General features: G+C 44.5%; 1 protein-coding gene across 1 annotated transcript in view; it reads left to right on the top strand.

Moving 5' to 3' along the window:
• Positions 1-24,218, top strand: part of XKR6 (XK related 6) — a 185,376-nt gene that overhangs the window by 88,837 nt on the left and 72,321 nt on the right. The gene's annotated exons all lie outside the window — the stretch shown is intronic.

Raw genomic sequence — 24,218 nt, 5'->3', positions numbered from 1 at the left:
GACATGTTGATGACGCTTGCAAAAACCATCCTCATTATATGAACTGGTACTACTTATAAAGTACTGCATTATAGTTGGGACGCTTACATTCCAACACTTTGCACTTATCAGCAACATGTGTTTTAAACAGATGTTTCACATGTATGTGTGTGCAACTGCCTTTCATTAGATGAAGCAGCTGAGGGTGTTAGCCACTGTTAATTCAAGCCTAAGCCTAAGAACTTCATTGTTCAAAATGTTCTATTTCTTGAAAATATTTATATTGCACCTCTTCATATATTTGAGGCCGTTTTTTACCATGTTAACTACTTTTAAAAATCTAGTCACACCTCATAAAACATCAAAGATAAAACATAACACAGAGGGAAAAAACAGTTCAAAACATAGAATCTTTAATATTCTAAAGGCAATATTTAAAAGTCCTGAAAAACCATAGCCTAAAGAGTCTCATAACCATACAGGATAGTTAAGATCTACTGCAATGGGGGTCTGAAACATTTTAGAAATGTAAAAACCTCTCACCTAAAAGAGTTCAGTTTTAGTAAGAGGAGAGCCTCTGTGAGGAAGAACTTACTAAACATAGCGGCTGCCACCAAGAAGGCTCTGTCTCTAGTGGTCATTCACCTAGCTTCAGAACATAGGGCCATGTGGGACAGGGTATTTGCTGATGTTGCTGACGTTAGCTAATCTAGTGCAATCCTATGCCCTTCCAAGTCTAAGTCAATGAGCTTAGAAGGGTGTCCCTCTGCTAAAACTGCACTGTTAACCACTAGGCTATCATAACCACCAGAGTTGCCAGATCTCCTACTATGGTGGAGGACCACCCACCAGAAACCTGTTCTTCGTGCCCTAATTCCTCCAGGCAATAGGTGTTTTTTTTTTAATCGACAGTGGTACCCATGGCACTGCATCATTTCCAGGGAAAATCCAGAAGTGATGCCATATCTCTCTAGCAATTGAAGGGAGCTTTGTGGTTTTAGGATAGTGTAGAGTTTCCTATGGTTTCACCACAGAGTTTCTAGCAATGTCTACAGTGATGTGACTTTTCTTGGGAGTTTCCCCCAGACATCATGCCATGTGCTCTGCTACTGATGTTTTCCCCATCTCTCACTGGATGCCAGCCACTGTTTGCCAGTCCTAGTAGCCAACTATGTGCATGCACCAACTCATTGCACAAACCAGTTACCTCATGCCCACCCTAAGCTTTTCTTTGTTGTTTCAGTTTGGTGAATGCAATCTTCACATCTGACTAAGATTCCCACATAAAAATGATTTATTTATTTGGAAATAATGATCCTTGCTTCACAAATAGGCTCCAGGGTAAAGGCCTGAGCAAAGCACAGCACAAGAAAAAATGTGTAAGTAAGAATTACTGACATCCCGCCGACCTGACATATTTATTGTGGCTAACTAGTCCCTGGCGTTCAAAGGGGCCGTTCTGAGAGCTAATTCAGTGTTGTTATGGAAGAGTCAATAGTAGGTCTTTAAAATTGTATTTAGATTTGTATATATTTGCATGTATCGACATGGAAACACAAGGGCCCCAATGGTTTACTATTACCATGGTGCTAATAAACTGCCAAAGGAGTATTTGCTGGCTTTTTAATTATTCCATTTGAAAAAAAGGTTAAGACATCAGCACCAGTTTAGATTTAACGGGCGCTCAAAAATAATTTTGTTCCATATAGAGAGGACAGAGGGTGATAACTGCTGTTTATTTCCTTATTTGAATTTCTAGGCCTCATGATAAAAAACAAAAGCCAAACTACAGAAATGTCCTTTTCTTGTTTGGCCTCAAGCTCCCAGAAGTTGACCCAAATCTAAAGGTTCCTCTGAGTCAGTGCGGGGAGGCGGGGGGGGGGGGGGTTGGAATTGAGGACTGGTTGGGTTGCCAACCTCCAGATGGGGCCTGGAGATCTCCCAGAATCACAACTGATCTCCAGATGACAGAGATCAGTCTCCCTAGAGAAAATGGCTGGGTTAGAGAGTGAGCTCTGCATCATTATACCCCTCTAAGGTCCTTCCCTTCCCTAAACCCCACCTTTCCTACACTCCACCCCCATAATCTCTTGGCAATTCCCTACCCAGAACTGGCAACCCTACCAGCGGAGGGAATATTTCCCAGTTCAGGGTCGCTACAGCTAGAGAAGCTCTAGTTTGAATTAGGGCCAGTTTAGGGTTGATGTGGAAGGTGGATTCTACAGCATTACACTTACTCAGTAGAATCCAGCCCTCCAGGGAATTTGCCAGTGTGAATATGTAGTAGTTAAAAGCAGATTCTCTGTCCCAGGAGGGAACCAGTTTGTTTCCCCTCTCCATATAGTGCCTGCTAGAGTGATGATCTTGGAGCCCAGTCTGGTTCTCCTCAGAACTCTCTCAAGCTACACCTACTCAAAAGGTGTCTGTTGTAGGGAGAGGAAGGGGAAGGAGTTTGTAGACTCCTTACTGGAGGAAAAAGATTTAAGAATTATAAATCCAAACTCTTCTTCAACTGTCTTCTCCCCATATTTCCACCCTCCTTAAAATCATAGGGCCAGGAGTCCCTTTTACTCACAGAATTGGAAGGGACCATACAGGTTATCCAGTCCAAACCCTCTGCTCAATGCAAGATCAGCATGACCCTCCCCCACAGTGAGTAATGGGAGGGCTCACAAGCAAGGTGGGACTGTGGGGTTGCCAAATCTCAGTTGGGAGGTTCCTTGCAATTTGGGGTGGATCCTGGAGAGGGCAGGATTTGGGGAGTAAGGAATCTTAGCAGGGTTCGGAGGGGAAGAACCTCAGCAGGATATAATCCATTAAGACCCCCCCTCCAAAGGAACTGATCTCTGAAATCTGGAGATCAATGGTAATTCCAGGAGATCTCCAAGCCACAACTGGAGGCTAGTAACCCTCAGGTGGGCAGCTGGGAATGCCAACAGTTCAGTGGTGCAGACCACAGACTGTACCAGAAGCCCAAAGCCTCAGCAACTCCTCCACCTCGGGATAGCATATGCATTTATGTGCCTGGCTTGAGCAGGAGCAAAGGGAGCAGGAGCAAAGGAAGAAACCCCAGCCTTAGATCTGAAACCAGGCTTGGCCAATCCAGAGGCTTCTTTGAATGCCTACCAATCACAGGGGCTGATTTATACACCAGGATTCCCTAGTCCTAGTGGGCCTCACAAGGGCTCCAAGCATATACAAACCAGTAGCAGTTCGAATGTCACTACTGGAGTTCTGCAGGGCTAGAGACTGGATCCCTATTCTATCCATGGAAAACTACTAAAAAAAAAGGAAACCCTTGGAAGTCCATAGAAGGCAGTTGTTTAGCTGATGATAAAAGGGAGGGTTGGGAGAATATGTTATAAGCTGTCTTGGGTCCCCATTGGGAAGAAAAAGTGAAGTATAAATACCTAAGTAAAGAAAAGCTCACTAGCTAGTGACTCTATAAAAGTCACAGCCCTCAGTCTGTAAGACCTCAGCCAGGCTGTTAATGATCGGATGTTTTGAAGGGCATTGATTCATAGGACCACCATGAGTTGGAAGCTATTTGATTGCATTTAGCACACACACACACACACAAGCGAGCAGAAAGCACCAGACCCTAAAGAATCCAATTCTGTATCCAGCATCCCTAATTCTGACACACAACATGTTGTGCAGGGGTACTGTACATAGAGAAGACCTGACATGCTAGCCCAGACCACAGTTTGTGATCAGGTGTGTTGGACCAACCTCCTGCCTATCTGCATTGGGCTGGGCACAGCACACAGGCAAATCCAAATTTGCCTTGGCTTCTGTGATTGAAAAAGCTGCTTTTTAAATATATTTGACCATCAGGATGAACTTTCCATGCATACATCCACAAAGTGCGTGTGCAGGCAGTGTACCCACAACAAAAACATGCATAGATGGAACAAGGGCAGCATTCTTGATCCCATTCCCCACTATATACACCTTGCACTGTAGCCACAATGTTGTGCAGTCAGACCTCCTGATAGATGTAATCAAGCTGACGCTGTCTGTATGCATCTGTGTACCAACACACAGCTGAAGTACACATGGAACCCAAAGTCATTGCTTCTGAGATCATCGTTCCAGTGGCTGCATGTGTGCCAGGGTGGTGCAGAGGTGCAGTAGCATGATCTGAGGGAGCCAGTTCAAATCCCCACTCTTTCATGGAAGATTGTTGGGTGACTTTTGGCCAGTCCCACACTCTCAGCCTAACCTGTCTCACAGAGCTGAATAAAATGGAGGCAAGAAGAACAATGTAAGCCACTCTGGAAGTCCACTGGAGAGAAAGTAGGGCTTTATCTCCTACCTAATACCTTAGAGGCATAGCAAGCTTCAAAGAGGGCAGAGTTTGCCGATGCACGCAGGCATGTACCCTGCAGGGTGTAGTGAGAAGGCATTTCAGGGAATTGTGGTAGAGTCCTGGGGCCAGGTGGACAGAGGGCGCACCGGCGCACCAGGCGCTTTCCCCCCTTGCTACGCCTCTGCTAACACCTCACGCCAATCACCTCAAAACAAATAAACAAAAAACCTGACCAGGTACTGCTCTACGTATATAGCCAGCTACCTGGAATTTTAACCTGAAGATATTAAAAGCGAAAGCAATGCGCTTGAGGGTAAATATTCTCCCACAGCTTTTTGCTTTCCCTTCGTTTTGCTTGCTGTGCCCCTTTTTTAAAACAACAACAACCTGAATGTAACAATGAGGGGTTTGTAGTTCTTTGAAAATAGGTGCCTGGAGTAGTTCTAGAGCTACCTAGAGCCACTTGGAGGTTATATGCTGCAAAGTTGGCCGTTAAAAGTGCATCAATGACATCACCCGCAACCCTTCCTCCCTTAGAAAGGCAGGGTATAAATGAAATAGATCAATAAATAATGACATCAAAGCTGCTAGAAGTGAGCTAAATAGTAGCTTTGAGTTTGGGTACAAGCTGGGTTATTGGTTAAAGCAACCTGATATTTATCTCAGTATATGTAGATCTATCCGCTTGCATTCTCAAACATGTTATTGGCAGTTTTCATACTATGGCTCATTCCGCACATGCAGAATAATGCAGTTTCAAACTGCTTTCAGTGCTCTTTAAAGCTGTGCGGAATAGCAAAATCCACTTGCAAACAGTTGTGAAAGTGGTTTGAAAACACTTTATTTTGCATGTGCGGAAGGGAGAGTCAGAGTGTTTCTAGAGAATCTTTCCTCCATGAGCTGCTTGCTTTCTAATCCTGCAATGTGCAGCTAGAAGGAAGAGTCAGAGTGTTACAGGTGTAGTCTCAGTTCACATAGTGAGCCCTAATGCTGGCCACTGTTCTTCATATATTTAGAGAGGATCCTAGGCTCCTTTGCCACAGCAGATGGAAAGTAAAGAAGACTCTCCACATGGAATGGACTCATGGCTAACGCGACTGTATAAGAAACCTGCACCAGTGATCTTCAGCATGATGCAGAATGTGATTCTGTGAACCACATAGAAGCCATCTTTTCCCCTTTCCAGAAAGCACATTGGTATCTCGTGGGCTGCTCCCCTGAAAGCGGCTGTCTGTTTCGACTATCACAGACCGCTCCGTTTTGTAAACAGATACTTAAGTGGGTGTTATCCGACAGCCTAGCAGATGGTTAATACAGCTGCCTCTCTCTCTCTTTTTTTCTCCCCTCCATTACATACCTCCTCTACAATTACAAATCCTCATTATTTTTCTCTGTAGCTTTTCTCATTAAAAAAAAGAAAGAGAAAGAAAGAAAGAAAGAAAGGAGTGTTAAAAGAAATACAGCCAATGCAGGTGGCAGCAGGTGGGAGAGGGCAGGACTTATCCTGGACCCAAGGAGCCAAAACAACAAACTGAACCACCCCTTGACAGCCTTGCCCATTTTACAAAATTATGCATGAGGAATTGGGAAAGGAAGTTGACAAAGAAATTCCGATTGTTACTCCACTGCTGAAGCTTGTTCCCATGCCTCACCCTTGCCTCTGGTAGCGAAAATTACGCCCCAGAGATTATACCAGTTTCCCCGTGGAAAGTGAGAAGTACACATGGGGCAAGAGGAAGTATGTCGGGACAAGAAATCTTGACCCGATGCTCCTCCTTTCTCCGCGTGCCACAAAGAGGAAGCATGTTGGGACAAGACTTTTTGCCCCAACACACGTCCTCTCTAGGCGCATCGCAAAGAGGAAGTTGTTGGAACAAGATTTCTTGCCCCGGTGCACTTCCAGTCCCACCACGTTCCCCAGCACTGGTGAGTAATCAGCCAAAGAGAACTTTTTCTCCTTCTCCCCAAATACTAGAACTTGAGGACCTCCAATGAAGCTGATAGGCAATACATTCAGGACAGACAAAAGGAAGTACTTCTTTACAACAAAAGTGATTTACATGTGGAATTCATTACCAGAGGATGGAGTGATGACCACAGGCATAGACAGTTTTAAAAGCAGATTAAATAGATTTGCAGAGAACAGGTTTATTAGTGGCTACTAGTCGTGGTGACTGCAGGGAACTTCCATGTTCAGAGGCAGTCAACCTTTGAATCCCAGGACCAGGAGGTAACATCAGGAGAAGGCCTCAGCCTTTATGTCCTGTTGTTGAACTTCCAGAGGCACTGGTGGGCCATTGTGTGAGACAGGTTCCTGGACTAGTGGACCAGAGGTCTGACACAGCAGGGCTTTTCTTGTGCTCTTGTCCATTCATATGTCTTTATTCCTTATTTATAATATTCGTGTCAAGCTTTTCCAATTGATGTAGTAATTATAATAAATCAAGGCTCAAATTATTTTAACACAGAAGTATATAAACATACTTTTAACCTAGAAGTGTTGCACCCTCACCCTATCCTTGTGTCCTGGGCAAGGCAATCTAGATACAATTATGAAGGAGAGCTTTCGTAATTGTCTGCTCTGAAGGCTTCATGTGGCTTATTGGCATCAGAACAGGATCTTTCTTCCTCATGAATGTGATCACAGGATTCCCAGCAGCAAGAGCTACTATAGCCAGGAAAAGATCAGCTTCCAGTTCAGCATCCCTTGGAGTAATGTTTGTCAGGGACTCTGAGGCAGTGGCGTACGGGGTCCAAATGGCGCCCGGAGACAAAGAACCTTCCAGGTGCCCCCTGCGGAGCTCCATTTACTCGTACAGCGCCTCGTCCCCCTAACTCACTCATTTTTTCCTTTCCCCGCAGGCTCTGAGGCTCGGCTTCAGGGAAGCTGCCTCTCGGGCAGCCTGTCTCTATGACTTTCTTAAAAGGGCAATGCTCCAAAGATTGCAATTCACTTTGGGTGGGCAGGAGTCTGCTGGGCACCCACACAGGTGTGCGTCGGGCATCATGGGTGGCCCCATGTCTCCACAGGCGGTACGCCACTGCTCTAAGGCTGATATCAAAATCTATTCTAGTAAGCTACATGGGATTATATGCCCAGACACCTTTCTCATAGCTATTAATCCCTCCATTTTCATCACTAGATTGGCATGTGTGGGAATGGAAAGAAAGCAGGGCTTTAGAAATTTCTGGAGATTTCAAGATGGTACTTAAGGAGGGTTTGGGTGGGAACAACCTGGATATTTGGGGGGTTGAGCCTGAGGAGGGCAGCAGAGGGACTTCTATGGGGTATAATCAGAGGTGGGATCCAATCAGTTCTCACCACTTCTCTAGAAGTGGTTACTATTTTTTTCTGAGTGCCGAGAAGGGGTTACTAAAGCAACCTCCCTGCCCAATAGGGACTGGAGGGGCATGTGTGCGGCGGCGCCACTGTTTGAATCCTACCACCATTGGAACCTGTTATTAAAATTTTTGGATCCCACCACTGGGTATAATGCCATACAGTCTACCTTCCAAAGCAGCCATTTTCTCAAGTGAGCTGATCTCAGTTGCCTGCAGATCAGAAGTAATACCAGAGGCCTCCTGTCAAAACCTGCCCTCACAAGGAGGGAGATCAGAGTGGCTATAATGCCATAGCGTCTGCCCTCCGAAGCTGCCATTTCCTCCCAGGAAACTGATCTCTGTAGTCAGGACAGCAGTCGAAATTCTGGGAGAATTCCAGGTCCTACATGGCATTTGGCAATCCTAGAGAGGGACACACCTAAAAGGAGGGGGGTTCGAATTGGGCCCATGGCCACCAGTTGCTCCCCTTTAGACTAGACCTGTCATTTGTTGCTTTGCAGCTGTGGGCCGCTGTTGCCCAGACTGACATTTTTGCCCATTTGGAAGGAGACCCCCATCTCAAGATCCATCCTTCTGCTGAGTCTGTGAAATAAATAACACAGGACAAGCTGCTAAGAGTTTTAATCAGGCGAGGCTTAACCCTGCGCATAGTCATGAGCAGGAGGGTAGCAGCGGGATGTCTCCCTAAGGCTTGCGGGAAGCCATTATTAATGGAGGTGTTGACTCCTTTGCTGGGTTAACTCCTAAACTCCCTTTACTGAATTTTGGAGACACAGCTTTTATGCAGAGAGAGGGATCACCAAAGCGTCTAATCCTATAAAATGAGCAGCTAAAATTCCATTAGCCGTTGTGTCAGGCCTGAAAGGATATCCTATGCAGATTTCCCACTTAGGAAAGTGTCGTCTGAGAACTTAAGAAGGCAAGAGCTGCCACTCATGCTGCATAATGATGCTGTGAAAGCTAAACTTTATATTACAGGTGGAATTTGTAAAATCATATATCCCAACTCTGCTGTTCAGACCGCCCTCCAGGATTGGGGGTTTTAGGTTATCCCCTCGCCACTGGCAGGGAATGAGGGTGGGTGGGGGTAGGTCAGTCAGATCCAGGTTGAGAAAATGCTAGAGATTTGGGGATAGAGTCTGGGGAGTTCAGGGAACTCTGGGGTACAGTGCCACAGAGTTCACCCTCCAAAACATCCATTTCATTAAGGGGAACTGATCTCTGTAGCCTGGAGATTACCTGTAATTCCAGGGGATTCCATGTCCCGCCTAGAAGCTGGCACCACCGTCTTGGAGGCATCCTCACCTACCAGTACCTTGGATCTGGTGCTTTGCATTTTGGAACAGTTTCTCTGTGGTACATCCAGTCCTCTAGAAGGGTGTGTACCAAAGTGGGTGCAGAGTAGGACTGCCCATCTTCAGGTGGGGCCTGGAGCTCTGGAATTACAACTGATCTCAGTCCCGCCCCTCCAAAATGGCGACTTTGCATGGTAGACGTTACGGCATTACATCCCCACTAAATTCCCTCTCCTCCTCCAAGCTCTGTCCTCCCCAGACACCATGCTCAGGTCTCCAGGAACTTCTGAACCCTCCGAAAGGTTGTTGCCTTCACTCACTGCACACAGGAAGGCATATAAAACGGTTATTCCAGAGGGCATTTGGTGGAGGTGGCAAATTTGCCTGCATTTTAACTGTTTGCATTGTTTCTAATTGTGCGGTTTAGTCATGGATTGTATTTCACTTTGTGCTATAATCATAGATTGATTTTAACTTGTTGTACTCATGTGATGTTTGTGTGATGCATTGCTGGATGCCTAGAGTCTGAGGAGAGTGTGGTGAAGCAATCATTCACAACTGGATTTTCGTGGGTGGATAAGACAATCCGGTTATGAACAATAATTCTAGCACAGTGATACTGCGGATGACTGTGGGGGTCCAGGTGTGGACACAGTCAGGCTCAAAGTCTGATACTTTCATAGACGTTACTGAAAGAAATTGTTTTTCTTATGTGTTGTTCACACTTGCATTGGCCGCAATTCAACATAAAGTGGACTCAGTCCCATTGATTGTAGTGGATTTCAGCAGTCCACACTGGATCATGGCCTCTGTGAAGAACAACACGAAGCCAATAGTTCTTTTGAGGAGAATCAAGGGTAAATTAAATCTGTTGAGGATCTCTCTAGCAAGGCTCTCAGGTTTCATGACCATACTGTTTCCATTCAAAAATTCCAATTTCTAAGATGGCGCCTCTCACTTTGGATGAAATGTCAGTCATCTGTTTTCTAAATAGGCTAATGAAATTGGAGGAAAATTGTTACCGTTAAAATAGATGCCTGCTTTTTGCATCTGTTGCATTAAAATGGCCTCTAACGTAGATGGTGTTAAGATGACAAAGGGATAAAGGAAAAATGAAGCAGGAACCGAACAATGAAAATAAGGGTCAAAACAACTGTATTTGGTACCAAAGAGAAATGAACAAGGGCACACTCCTACATTCCTAAATAACTCTCATGCGGTTCTACTGGGGCTTTAACGTTGCCAATTTCCAGGCGGGCACTAAATCACAACAGGGCTCCACTGACTGAGAATCCCACAACAATATACACTGTGTATGGGTTGGCACTGGCAATGATAACTGTGTAAATATCTAGGTTCTTATATTCAAAGGCACAATATGTAAAAAAAAAAAGTCTGTGCATAAAATCGTTCTGTTCCATATGGGTTCAGCAACTTAAATAACATCAAATTGTTTACAATAGCTCTAACAATTTGGAAACAATGGTGGTAAGCAATTTGATGTTATTTAAATTGTTTACTGCACCCATATGGAACAGAACGATTGTATGCACAGACTTTTTTTTTTTACATATCGTACATTTGAATAATAGAACATTATTATCATTGCCAACTCATACACAGTTGTTGTGGTAACATCCAGGCTGGGCATAGAGGTCTTCCAGAGTTACAACTGTTCCTCAGACTACAGAGAGTAGCCACCCTGGATAAAATGGCAGCTTCAGAGGGCAAACGGCATGGTATATGATAGATTCTAGGTGAAACCTGTTCTCTTGTTCTGCAGTCCACAGGCTGTTCCCCCACATCTCCAGAACTTCCAGAGCTGGCAACATTATGGGACTCCTGTCTTCTCAGTGATCCTGCTTGTGTCTCCCCTAGGGTTATGGTTATGCTTATGCTTATGCTTATGTTACTCACCTCCAGGTGGTGCCTGAAGATCTTTCCTGGGCTTACAACTGATCTCCAGGAAACAGAGCCATTTTCTGCACGGACTATATATCCTGGGATGAGGAGGTGAAATATCCTGGTCTGCCCATGAGTTCCACATGGTTTCTGGCCCTAAATCGAGCCCACCCTGCAAGATTTTCAAAAATCGCTAAATTAGCGGTTCTTTTGAAAAACCCCGCGCCGCCCCCATTCCCATGCAAACACCATGGGAGACAGACCAGTTTGTTTTTCCCACCTCACTGCCTGCTCTCCCCACCCCACAGCTACAGCCAATCAGAATGTTGGAAAAATGGGAAACGTTCATGTGGAAAATGAAAATAAACTGGAGGCTCATGCATAATTAACTGGAGTTCTTCTTCCCGGTCTTAACACAATAACAGGCAGCCGTGCGAAGAAAGAAGCCGAAATACAAACAACCCGGGATGTATGATCCCGGGTCTATCCAAGGATAATAGGTTCATCCAGAAAATGCCACAGATCAGTTTACCCAAGAAAACATCTGGAAGAAGGACTGTATGACATTATACCCTACTGAGGTTCCTCCCTTACACAACCCCCCTCCTTAGGCTCCACCCCCTCCCCCCAAAAATATCCTGGTATTTCCCAACACAGAGTGGGAAACCCTAGTTTCCCTACTGACTCGCATATGGTTATTTGGTATGGCTATCTTCCAGTCAATAGAATTCCCTCCCAAAGGGAGCCATCTACAACAAGCAAAGGCTGTTTTTGCTAGAGAGTGTTTCAAAGTATTTAGGTTATATTTTTGGCAGATGGCCCTCTTGGGTTCTGTGGCTTAATTGCTCTGTGTTTGTAAGGAAAATGTTTATTTTTTTAAAAAAAACTCTGTTTCTAGCCCCATTGTGATTTTATGAATGTTGCCAGACACCCCGGGGAGTCCCAATCAAAAGGTGTGATATAAAGATTGTAATTAAGGAATGGAATGTCCCAGTGGTCTCTGTTTGCCTTCTCAACCCTCCATCTACCTCTTGTTTGGCCTGCCACCCAAGAAGTCATTATTCTCTTACTGATGAGCAATAGGTGTCTAGGGAAGGAAAGCCCGGGCTTTGTTCTGTTTTCGGGGGGAGGGCAGAAATGTATCCTGGTGATAGGGTTGCCCTCTTTGGGTTGGGATATTTTAGGGGTGGAGCCTGGGGAGGGCAGGGTTTGGGGAGGGGAGGGACTTCAGTGGGGTATCATGCCCCAGAAACGACCCTCCAAAGTTGTCATTTTCTCCAGGGGAACTGACACCTGGAGATCAATTGCAATAGTGGGAGATCTCCAGGTACCACCTTGAGGTTGGAATCCTTACCTGGAGGTGATGCTATAGGGACATTTCTCAACTCCCAGAAAGAGGTGAGTTCAGGGATGTGCTGGAAGGCAGGGCTGCTGAGATCCAAGAGAGGTTCCCATGTAAAGATTTCTTCTGGGGCCTTCTCCTGGGTCCTGGGGGTGAACCTTAACTGACAAGCACGAGGCCGCCTGCAGCCAAGGTCTGCAGTGATCTTGTTCATCATATCTGGCTTTTTGCCCTGCTGGGCCTGCTCCAGATGTTGAACAACATCAGGTTAGGTGTGATCAGGTGATAAACTTGTGCCCAGACTATACCCTTTTGGACTGCATGTGGGAATTTACATAATCAAATACTCCTCTCAAGAAAATAACCCGCTGCATTTAAAGTTCACATTTTAGAAAGAAGGTTTCTAACCGAGACTTTCCCTGATATACTACATTTCTGTGTTCAGGGATTTTTAATGAAGCTAAATGAGATCCCACCTGCAGCAAGAAGTTATACAGTCCAGATCCCAGTCTTCAACCACCACCTTCTCTCACTGAATAGCCCAACCTCAGCCTGAAGGCTCAACCATGCGGAGGGTTGACTTTTGAGTTCCCTTCATTCATTTCCTGAATGCTGGCTGGAAGGCTGAATTTCCGCACACCCAAATGCCAGTTTCTAGACAGGAGATCCAACCTGCTGCTAAAACATTGGCGTGGGAGGCCAGCAGCTATGTAGGGCACATCAGGTGACCTTGTCCAGACCTGCTGTGGAAGCTGTTAACACTTACAGCATCCAGTTGTCCATGAATAATTTATTCCCCCACCCCCCGCAAACTGGGGACAAGGAAGGGAATGCACGCCTCCCCCAGAGATTGCATATTTTCTCATTAGTACAGGGAGGAGTTAGAAGGGGGTATTGATCACCTCTTGTGGCTTCTATGGATTAGACTGTGTCTCTCCCCCCCCCCCCCCCCGGCCGCCCTGAACTTCACAAGCAAGCAGGAATGGGGAGCATTTTCTCATTAGCTCTTGTAAGTGAAGATTAGGGGAGGCTTGGAAAACCATAAGGCTGCCAGACTCCAGATGGGACCTGGAGATGTTCCGGTGTTACAATTGATCTTCAGACTACAGGAGGAAAGGGTAGCTTCAGAGGGTGGATGGCATCACAGTCCTGTGGAGCTCACTCTGTCCTCTTCTGACACCACTCCCAAATCCATTGCTGAAATTTCCCAATCCATTGCTGGCTGGGTGGAGGAAAAAATCACTCATTTTCAGGGTGGAGGGAGGAGCCATTGATCCTTCACATATCAGTTAAAATGGCACCAGTCAATGCCAGCTTAGGAGCCATTTTCTTCAGCATTCTGTTCCCTGACTCTTCCATGTGTACATTCGACTTCCCACCTTCATTCTACCACTAACCTTGTCCTTAAAAAAAATAAAAAGCTGGACAGGGAGCCCCTTGTGCCAGCCCCTCTGTAAGAAGATTGCTGCTACTTGTTGAAACAGTTTTCCTTCACATGTTATTTTAAATGGCTCCCGTTAATGTAGGGTCGGGAGCATAATTTTGTTGGGTGTTCTCTTCTCCAGCCCTTCCACATATGTGCTGATCGACTAGTCAGCAAACAGATAATCACCAGTGATGACATTTCTGGTGGGGGAGGAAATGTTTCTGTACAAGTAGCGCTAGACCCCACATGCAAAAATTGGAAAAGGGGGGGATTGGTATAGTGACACCACCGGTGATGTCATGGGTGAGGCTTAGCACCTTTGCTGGATATTCCTGCTTATTTGACCACGTGTAGAATAAATATGCTGGCTCCACAGCAGAAGGGATTCAGAGGAAAGGAGATGGACACAAAACGATTTCCCCAAGCTGACTCAAATGCGCGCAAAACAATTGCTGAGAAAATCACAATTAAGTCATGCGTGCTGAATAACCCCGTCTCTTCCCCTCCATTTTTCTAACGGTGATCCCCCCTCTCCTCTCCTAACTTAAATTTAACCTTGGGTTTGTCACAAGCTGCCTTACAGCAGCTCAGCCCATTGGGTTACCTTGGCACCCACCCACTCCTCTGACCAGCACCGGCTTGCCAAGCAGCTTCTTGCCTCCTCGCTACATTAAATCCTTTCAAGTCGAGCTTGAACCAGGGACCTCCTGCATTCACATCCGGTGCACTGCCGACCTCTCTAGGCTCCTCTGTGGGTAACAGAGAGCTTTGTCTGGTTGCCAGAGACAAGCACAGATTCTGTTTCCTGGACCGCTGCCCAGTCGATTTCTTTTTCCCCAGCCCAGCTTTCTATGAATGAAACAAATGGATTTGGCAGAGTGCCTAAAAGCTTTTTATCAATGGAATCAACAGTTTGTCAGATCAGCAGCAATGATGAGTCCTGGGGAGGGTCCTAATTGCCAACTCATGCACACCTTGCCAGGCTGCAGGAGTCACTGGTGGAGGCTACTGCCAGAGGAGTTGCCAGATCACCTGATCTGCATTCAGAGGCAATCGGGGATGCTGCAGCACTCCTCCGGCTGATCTCCTTCATGACGGCCCTTCCAGCTGTGTTTGTGGATGCATGTGTGTCCTCACTACACTGTTAAATGCCCCCTAGGCAGCTCCCCCCAACCCCCAGCACATGTATCTCTACAGGAGATGGTAAAAGATAACAGTAGAAAGTTAGTGGCCTCGTCAAACTTTATGGCTCCCTACCATGTCACTTGCACCTGTTCTCTTCACACAGTTTGGGTATGGAGTTGCCACCCTGGGTCAGATCTATTAGAATCACAAGCAGGTTTTTTCCCCCTCCATTTCTACACATGTTGACCATGGGGCTGCCAACAGGCTGGAGAAAAAAAAACATATAGTAACCCTTTAAAAGAAACTTAATGTATGGAAATAGGCAGCTGAACATTTCTGTAGTATGGGGATAAATAAGAGTCACAGGGAAAGACTATAATGCTAGGAAAGGTTGAAGGCAGGAGTGAAAGAGGAAGACCCACCATGAGATGGATTGACTCTATAAAGGAAGCCACAGGCCTCAGTTTGCAAGACTGTTAAAAGTAGGATGTTTGGGAGGACACTGATTCCTAGGGTCGCCATGAGACAGGAGCAATTTGATGGCTCTTAACACAACACACACTGGTAAATGTCATCTGGTAAATATCATCCCATTAAGCTTCTGTTAAATCAGTGGTTCTCAACCTGTGGAGCTAGGAGACCCCTTTGAGGTGAGAACTGAACCTTTTCACTGAGAGATTAGCCCTAAGACTCTCTGCATCAGTGTCCTCCATCTGTAAAATGGATAAATGTTAGGGTTGGGGGTCAGCACAACATGAGGAACTGTATTAAAGGGTCGTGGCATTAGGAAGGTTGAGAACCACTGTGTTAAATGGATGAGGCACTTTTTCTGTCCAGTTACTTGGCTACCTTAGCAAAGCAACATTATCGTGAGCACACAAATATACTAGAATGTTCTAGGTTTCAGTTCTCTCTCTGGAAGTTATGTATCTAACTGGCTGCGTTTGTGAGGTGCATCTGGATTCCATATGAACTCATAGGAACGTATACCATATATACTCACATATAAGTTGAATTTTTCAGCACATTTTTTGTGCTGAAAAGCCCACCTCGACTTATACGCGAGTCAGGTGTATTTTAAAAAATATTTTAGGGTTCTTAGCACCGCCAGCCTCCAGGGAACGCAATGAAATGACTTGCGTGATCAGCACCAAAATTTCAGGGGATTTTGCAAGAGACTCTTTCGGTAGTTTGCCCAAGTTTAGGTAAAGTTTGGTTCAGGAGGTCCATGAACTTATGGCCTCCCAAACGGGGTGCCCCAACCCCCATTATTTCCAATGGGACCTAATAGCCAATGGGTCAAAGACTGTTTTGAGGGTCCATAACTTTGGACCCCCTGAACCGACTTTCCCACCAAACCTGGGTGAGTATCTCATCGCGATGGGTCTCCTAAAGATACTCTGAAATATTGGTACTGCTAACATAAACATTCCTCCTCTGATTAAAGGAAATCCAGTTTTGAAGGAGTTTAACTCTTGTGTTTTAAACGCCGGTTGCACAGATTTGGTAAGGTTTTTGTACCCAAGTTATTGTTGAGAACCAACTATTGTTTTTATTGACCCTCTTTTTCCACTTACAGAACTAGTTCACTGTTTTTCTTCGAAAATAAATACTCAAAACACATTTAACCTACTGGTGCCTCAATTAATGTAATTTTATTGGGTATCTGTTTTTTATTTTGAAATTTACCAGTGGCTGCTGCATTTCCCCACCCTAGACTTATATGCCGTCAATGAAGTTTCCCAGTTTTTTGTGGTAAAATTAGGTGCCTCAACCTGAACCCCATATGCAGGTGGAAACATACCACACGAGTATGCTCTGACGGTGATAACAAACCTTTTCAAGACCGGAGTTACCCAAATTGCAACCTAAAACTCACTTATTTATGGCAAAATGTGAATTTAACCTAAACTACTGAGGTTTTAGTTTAGAAAAAGCGGTTTGGAATCTGAGACTTGGTGGTGAATTGATGGCTTTTTATTTTGAAGCAACTGTGCAGCTCTACCAACGGGTGAATCACGACCCTAGGAGGGTTTACTCAGAAGCAAGCCCCATTGCCAGCAACCAAGCTTTACTCCCAGGTAAAGGATCACACTTTAGTTCTTCACATGAAAATCAGTGGGGTTTAACAGCACTTAATAGGGTTTACCTACATAGCTACAAAACTAGGTCATAGGTTTATTCTGCTAATAATCCAGGCCCGGCGGCCCATAGCCAGCCTATATGTGGGACAGGGGACTCATTTACCAGAGTACTTACAGAGAGGGCTCTGCCACCTCTGGCACCCGTGCCATAGGTTTGCCACCACTGATATATGGTATATGGACTCATATGGACATACAATCACCTTCCCCTCCCCATTAGACAGCCAGTGAGGCAGGTGGCGCTGAGAGAGTTCTGAGTGAGCTGTGACTAGCCCAAGGTCACCCAGCAGGCTTCATGTGTAGGAGTGGGGAAACAAACCCAGTTCACCAGATTGGAGTCCACCACTGAAGTGGAAGAGTGGGAAATCAACCCTGGTTTTCCATATTAGAGCCCACTGCTCTTAACCACTATACACCACTAGCATTCGAATTACATATTTATATTTTGCTTTCTACCAGAAAGCAGATAACACAAAGCTCATTTAAAAGATCAGTCAGTCAGTTCCATCTAATGTAGAGCCCACGTAGTATACTGCTGTGATTAGAATATCAGTGGAAGAAAGTTCAAATTCAGTGGAAGGGTTCAAATTCCTTTCTTCCAGCTGTGGGTGCTTAGAGGAACATAGCCTTACATGCAGTAGTGCAGTTAACCAGGTTCCCACCACTTCAGCAGAATTTGGTTGTATTAAAAGTAGTTATACATAAACAACCAATTCATTAAAATTATTTGAATTCCCACCACTGCTTACATGGTACTTGATTCTATTTGGCAGTAGCTGCCAGTCAGGGATGCAGACTTCTCAATTTCTGGGAGTGGGTGAATAGGTGGATGGGTGGGAGGCATACAGCTAAACCCAGCCCAGGCACACACTTAGTAATCAGCATTATATTATTTCAATGTGAAATCATTTATATTTCCAAAAACCATATGTCATCAACAATCAAGTGGCTTTAAAAACTTTTTTTTCGCTCCTATTAGTCTGAATCTCAATCAAAAAAAGACTCTGAAAGAGGAAAGGACAGGAGTCACGAGCTTCTTCACTGTGACAATTAAGAGTAAATATTTATTTCACATATGGGAGGAAATACTTCCTCCCCTTATTTCTGTTCTTCACAACTACTTTGTATTGTAGGATGCAGGGCTGAGAGTGAGTGTGTAGCCCAAGGAGTCACATTTAGGAAACTTCATGGCGGAGTGGGATTGAACTCTGGTCTCCCTAATCTCAGGGCCAACACTCCCAGCAGCAAGCTCATACTTTCGCATATTGGATACTCTGTGTGAGTTTCCAAATGCATCTCAGAATCTAAGAGTAAATGTTGTCTTTGCAGATATGCTAGCCTGAAAATATGGGAGCATTTGTTTGGTTGAAGTAGGGGACATGTCAAGCAGAATCACTTTGCTGTCTATATTTGGAGAATCAACTTTGTCTCCTCCTTCCCATGGACAGTCTAAAGCCGAGCACAAACAATTGTGCTCAGTACATTTCGGGTTTGAGTTTTTAAAAACTAAAAGAAATCAGTCAAGCTGAATAAAGCCGATAGCCATCTGTTTTATTCAGCTTCTTACTCTGTGTGTGTGCGTGCGTGTTAAAAACCTGAACCCGAAAATATTCAGTTTTCCCACCACTGCTTCTCAAGTCCAAATGGCAACATGGAAAACTTTCTCTGCAAGCAGCACGGCTTTCTCTTCAATCACAAAGCTGGCAAAAGCCAAAAATGTGAAAACCTATTCTGCTTTTTTAGGTACCAGGATAATTTGGCTCTACTGAATAGCCTGGATTTTTTTCTGATAAAAAAAATCGCGCCACTCTTACAGTTGGGTACGTACTTACTCTTAATTCTTTAGAAATAAATATAATAGGTGCAAAATAATGTTTATTTATTCTTCTCTTTCTCCATATATATTCTGCTTCCCCCAGGAATATAATTCTAACCCCCTTATTACTTTCTTCTGAAATAATATGTCCAAGCTTTAAATCAGTTTCGAAAGGCTACATGGTCCTGAGGAAATGACTTAAGTGGGATTCCAGGTTACTTTTAACAAATTAAAAATGTATTGATGTATGTTCTTTAGTTTAAATGTTTCAGGAAATGATTTCCAATAAATAAAACAAACAGAGACAACTTCTGCTGAGGTGACTTTCACTTTACATCAGTTCCCTCTCTCCTTCTTTACATACATCAGATTATATTAGGATTTGACTCCTCTTCTAGTCTCTCACTCTCGGTACAGCACAGACTGACACTTTTTCTCTCAGTTGTCACTATATACTGTTTCTGTTCAGCACATAATATTTTCTCTCTCTCAAGTTCTCATACACACTCTGATTCAGACTGTGGCCCCTTCCGCACATGCAGAATAATGCACTTTCAGTCCACTTTCACAATGTTTTGCAAGTGGATTTTGCTGTTCCGCACAGTAAAATTCAACTGCAAAGTGCGCTGAAAGTGTATTATTCTGCATGTGCGGAAGAGACCTCTCTCTCTCTCTCAGCTCACCACAACCTCTACTCAGTCACTCTCCAGTGTCAATCAATCACCTTACTCTCTCTCATTCCCCTTTCACCCCTCTTCCTTCTACAACTTACCTCTCAGTTTAAAGAAACACACAGATAACAATTTAAAATGCTACATTTGGGTTTACTGAATCACCACCCCTAGTTTTGAGCCTTGAGAGACAAACAAAAGAAATTTAAAAGAGATTAAATATTTCCCATCTCCTTCCTGACTTTTCCATTCTACTCCTCTAAAAATAAGGTTCCACAAGGCTCTCAAAATCAAGCTTGCTTCCTCCATTGTGTGGGCCTTGAATCTCTGTTCACCCCCCTCCTTCCCCCCGACACACAACTTCCTCCTCTCAACACACTAGTCTAAACATAAAATGAAAATAATTCTTCATGTAAAGGGGGGCCTAGGAGAGAAAGTGAAAAAGAGCCAAGCCTCTGACTGAATGAAAATTATAGGCCAAGAAGAGGGACCCGTCCTAACTGCTTCAAATCAGGGTGCCTCCAAACAAATGTATATGCAGAAACCGGGGTGATGCTGTACCCCAAAAACCATATTTGGACTACCCTGAGCCACACATCTCCAGGCATCAGAAACAGTCGCTTACAGAGCATTGGGATGCATGACTCATGGTCAATTGGCCATGCTGGCAGGGGCTGATGGGAATTGTAGTCCATAACATCTGGAGTGCCAAAGGTTCGCCACCACGGAGTTAGGACAACAATGGGTCTTTAAACCAGGAAACAGCACAGGTCCACTTGGACAGCACAGTTCTTCATATGTTAGAAATTATGTATTATTTGCCAGCAACACATCCTTACACAAGAATCTTTTCCAGCTCCTTCATGGCTGCCCTTCCCAGTCTCAATGTCCTTCTGATGTCTTGGCTGCAGTCTCCCCTTTTGACTGGGTGATGGGGCCAAGGAATAGAAAGTCTTCAACGACTTCACTTTCCTCATTGTCTACTGTAAAGCTGAGCAATTCTCAGTAATTCTCCAGTAGTCATTAGTAAAATGTAATCAAGCTCATCTGGGTGCTTGATAGTAATTAGATTTTGCACTCAGGACAACTGAGTGTTGTTAAATCTCCCATGGTGGAGGATTTAACAATAACTTGCCAGAGGGTGTGTGTGTGTGTGTGTGTGAGTGTGTGTGTGTGTGTGTTTTAATTCAAAGTAAAATGTATGTTTCTAAGCTCAAGATAAAGGAATAGAACCCTCTTCAAAGCAACCTGTTAAAAAAAAGTACAAAAAATGAAAAACACTAACTACCCAATAATGATGAAAAATTAATAAAAGTCTACTTGGAAAACATATAGTTGCATAGTAGAAATACAGAATACAAGTAAATCTATTAACTACTTGCAAGAATGAGAATACCTGAATGAGAAAAATTCAAAGGAACTGAATGAAAGTTAGTGTAATCCAGAAAGCACTGTTCTGAGAATAAAGCCCATTGAATAGAGTTAGGATTGAGCAAGATTTGGAGTAGACCTTCTTAAGGATTGAGCAGGATTCTGAGTAGACCTTCTTAGGGCTATAATTTCTGACTAAACCATGATTAGCTCTCTAGCGATTACATATCCTTTTCTCTTGAAGCAGGGCCACCTGACCTTACGGCAGTCACAATAGACAACATTAGACTGGGTGATCCAAAGTGCCTTTCTCCTTGACCAATGGCAGCCACTTCCTGACCCCTAGTTCTGGCTCTGCTGCAGCAAGCCCTGTTCTAGTCCACATGGTTGTCCACCATTTCATGGTGGCCAGGTCTTTTGCCCGGCATAAACTGAGAATGCACTTTGTAATACTCTCTGTGCTCTTTGTGCCTGCATTATAGAGAACAACAGTCATGAAAATTGACTTATTTTTGATGGAACTGCCTACTGTTATTGATAAGCAAATTGTGGAACCCATGGCTTCCGTTGAACTCAGTCTGGAATCCACCAGTAGAGGACTCACTGGTAGGTCAGTCTGTGACCTCATTACATCCTCTATCTACACAGAGCTGTAGGGGGAAACCCCTTGGCAACCATGCCCTGCTTGAATGCCACATTGCTTTCCTAGTGGACAGTAGTTTGAATCTGCTCAGGATAGCCCAGGGAGACCTCTATCAGCTCTCTCACCAGCATGGCCAATTGGCCATGCTGACAGAGGCTGATGGGAATTGTAGTTCCTGAACATCTGGAGAGCCGCAGGTTCCCTACCCCTGGGCTAGCCACTGGAGCAAACAGGATGCCGAGCTCAATAGATCTCTGGCTTGATCCAGCAGGCCTCTTCTGATGCCTTCTTTTGTTTTTCCAAACAAGAAGCCTTTTACACAGTCTCAGGAACAGAGTCAGCCATCGATTGTCTTCTCTAGTCCTTTTTTTTTCCTGCTCTTGCATTCTCTCCTGCTGTTCCACCCCTGCTTCAGAAAGAAAGGAAGGAGCTACTTACAAGAAAGGCACTTAGTCAAGCTTTCTCCTGCGCTTACTCCTCAGGGCAACTTCTTTTTTGTGGGCCAAACAATGCAGCGCTCTGCCTGGTAGGCTACTAATTCTTCCTGCTATCCTTTCTTTTGAAACATGCAGAGTAAGGGGCCCCAAATTCCCTAAGATGTACACATAGGTTACTTCTCCTCAGTCGGGCCAGCCTCTTTATCCTTTCCAAATGCATGCCCGGTTTGGCAGCATGTTGTTCCGTCATCTGAATGGGAATGCTAATTTGATTAACATATCACCATGCCAGCATTAAGATTTGAGTCACACAACCCCTCCCACCCATCCTATTACAGTGTAGCAATCCTGTCATTATCTTTTATTACAAGACATCTATCAGGAGGTAGGGGAATCAGATTCCACCAAGGAGAGCCTAGAAATCCTGTCATGGGAAAAGCCTCTGAAGAAAAGTAAATAAGAAGGTGGGGAGAAAATGCTGTGGAGTTATCATCAGAGATTTTGTGACTCCAAATGTGATTCAGCCGGAGGGGGGGGGGGGTTGTTAAACCACAAAACCTCACAGAATAGTCCAAAGTGTAGTTATTATGGAGGAGGAGAGCAATACAGCCTTTCCAGGTTTAGAACTGTGTGACTAATATTGTCTTTCTCTCTAAAAGCCAGGTACTAACTAGAATGTCCAAGAAAGAGAACTTGGGACAAAGTTAAGCAGATAAGTTTGATATTCATGGGCTGCTTTCAGTGGAGGTGGACATTATCATTATTATTATTATTATTATTATTATTATTATTATTATTATTATTATTATTATTATTATTATTATTAGTAGTAGTAGTAGTAGTAGTAGTAGTAGTAGTAGTAGTAGTAGTAGTAAGGCTCTGGGTAGTGTACAACAAATCAATACACCCAATCCCAGCAGTATCCTGGACTCCGCCATATGTTTTCTCTTCTGTAAACAAATGGCTGTCCTTGATTCCCATAAAGAAAAAAATATTGTTGCATGGGAGAGTCCAATTTATCTGCTCCCCCCCCAAGACTAGGTGTCCCATCTGCCATCAATAGAGGAACACTACAGTGGTGGAGCATAGTCACATCGCCCCTCTTCCTATTTTTGAAGGTAGCTCTGAGGTTGGATGAAAGCTGGCAATGTTTTTATAATCTCTCCCCTCCACATGCAAAAAGAAATACCTACAACAGAAACCTAGGGGGAGGAGAATAGGGGTGGGCATTCAATAAACCCAAAACAGAAAAAATGTGAAAAATACAGTGTTGGTATTTTTCAGGGGCGGGCGGGGGGGGGGGTCACTTCAACAAAGACGGCAAAAAGATAGCCGACAAATCAGATTCCCAAAAAAGTTTTTAGCATTTTTCAGGTCCGCCTGGCCCACAGCCTTCAAAAGAAAAACAAAAGTCCTCTCTCTTCCTTATTGCAGCCTGGCCAGGTTCAGCGGTGAACTGTGGAGCCAGCAGTTCAATGCTGGACACAGCCAAGCAGAGTCTGCAGTTTAGACTGAACCAATTCCCTATTCTAATTTAGGTCATCTCGGGAATAGTTTTTCTGTGCAGTAAGAAAAGCAGTAGACAGTCTGCAGAGGGCAGGTCTACCCAATGCTTCTCAGTGGGAGGTAGACTGTCTTCCAGGCAGTTAAAGGAAAACTATATATTGCCGGAATCGGCAGGATGAACTAAGTACAAATATGTACTTTTTGTGCTGAAAAGGCACCCAGTATCAGCCTGCAGAGCAAACATTCTGGGGAAACCTTCAGCCAATGGTAGCAGGGAGAATCCGTTCAGCTGCACAGAAAATGTTAGGCGCAAGCTGAGGGTGAAACTGACCTGAAAGCAAAATGGCCGCTTTTCCCCTCCGACAACTTTGCTGTCTAGAAACCACACAAGAAGCCACCTCTTTTTGCCCAGATATCAGAGTGTCACCCACCTTGCTGGCAATGTGATGACATCACTTCCGGAAGTGACGTCAAAGCACCAACAACTTTGAGGCCTAGGTCTTAATTTGCATCTGGTAAGACCTTTTCTGGCTGGCTGGCTGGCAATGGTGAGGAGGGAGCCCAAAGCAGGGGATCCCCCTTTCCTGGCAAGGGTCTGGCAACCCAATCTTTATGTAGAACTTTTTCCTGGCAGTTGACATATGTGGACATGACCATAATTTATAGGAATCATTGACAGTCGTTACCTTGGTCAGAGATTTGTCTCTTTTAACAGAGAGTGGGTTCAGATAAAATTTCCTGGTAGGAGCAATGCCATCCCAGTAGTGTAGTGTTTTCTGTCACAACATCTCATTACACCTTTGTTTTATCCACCCTAAATGCATACAAAAGGGGAAAATGAAGAAAGATGGGAAGGGAAAACCTAGAGGAGGGGGAAAAACACCTTATCAAATGAAATCTAAGGTAG

The sequence above is a fragment of the Sphaerodactylus townsendi genome, linkage group LG01 (genome assembly GCF_021028975.2).
Source record: "Sphaerodactylus townsendi isolate TG3544 linkage group LG01, MPM_Stown_v2.3, whole genome shotgun sequence".
Classification (NCBI taxonomy): domain Eukaryota; kingdom Metazoa; phylum Chordata; class Lepidosauria; order Squamata; family Sphaerodactylidae; genus Sphaerodactylus; species Sphaerodactylus townsendi.
This window is presented reverse-complemented; position numbering and strand designations above follow the sequence as displayed.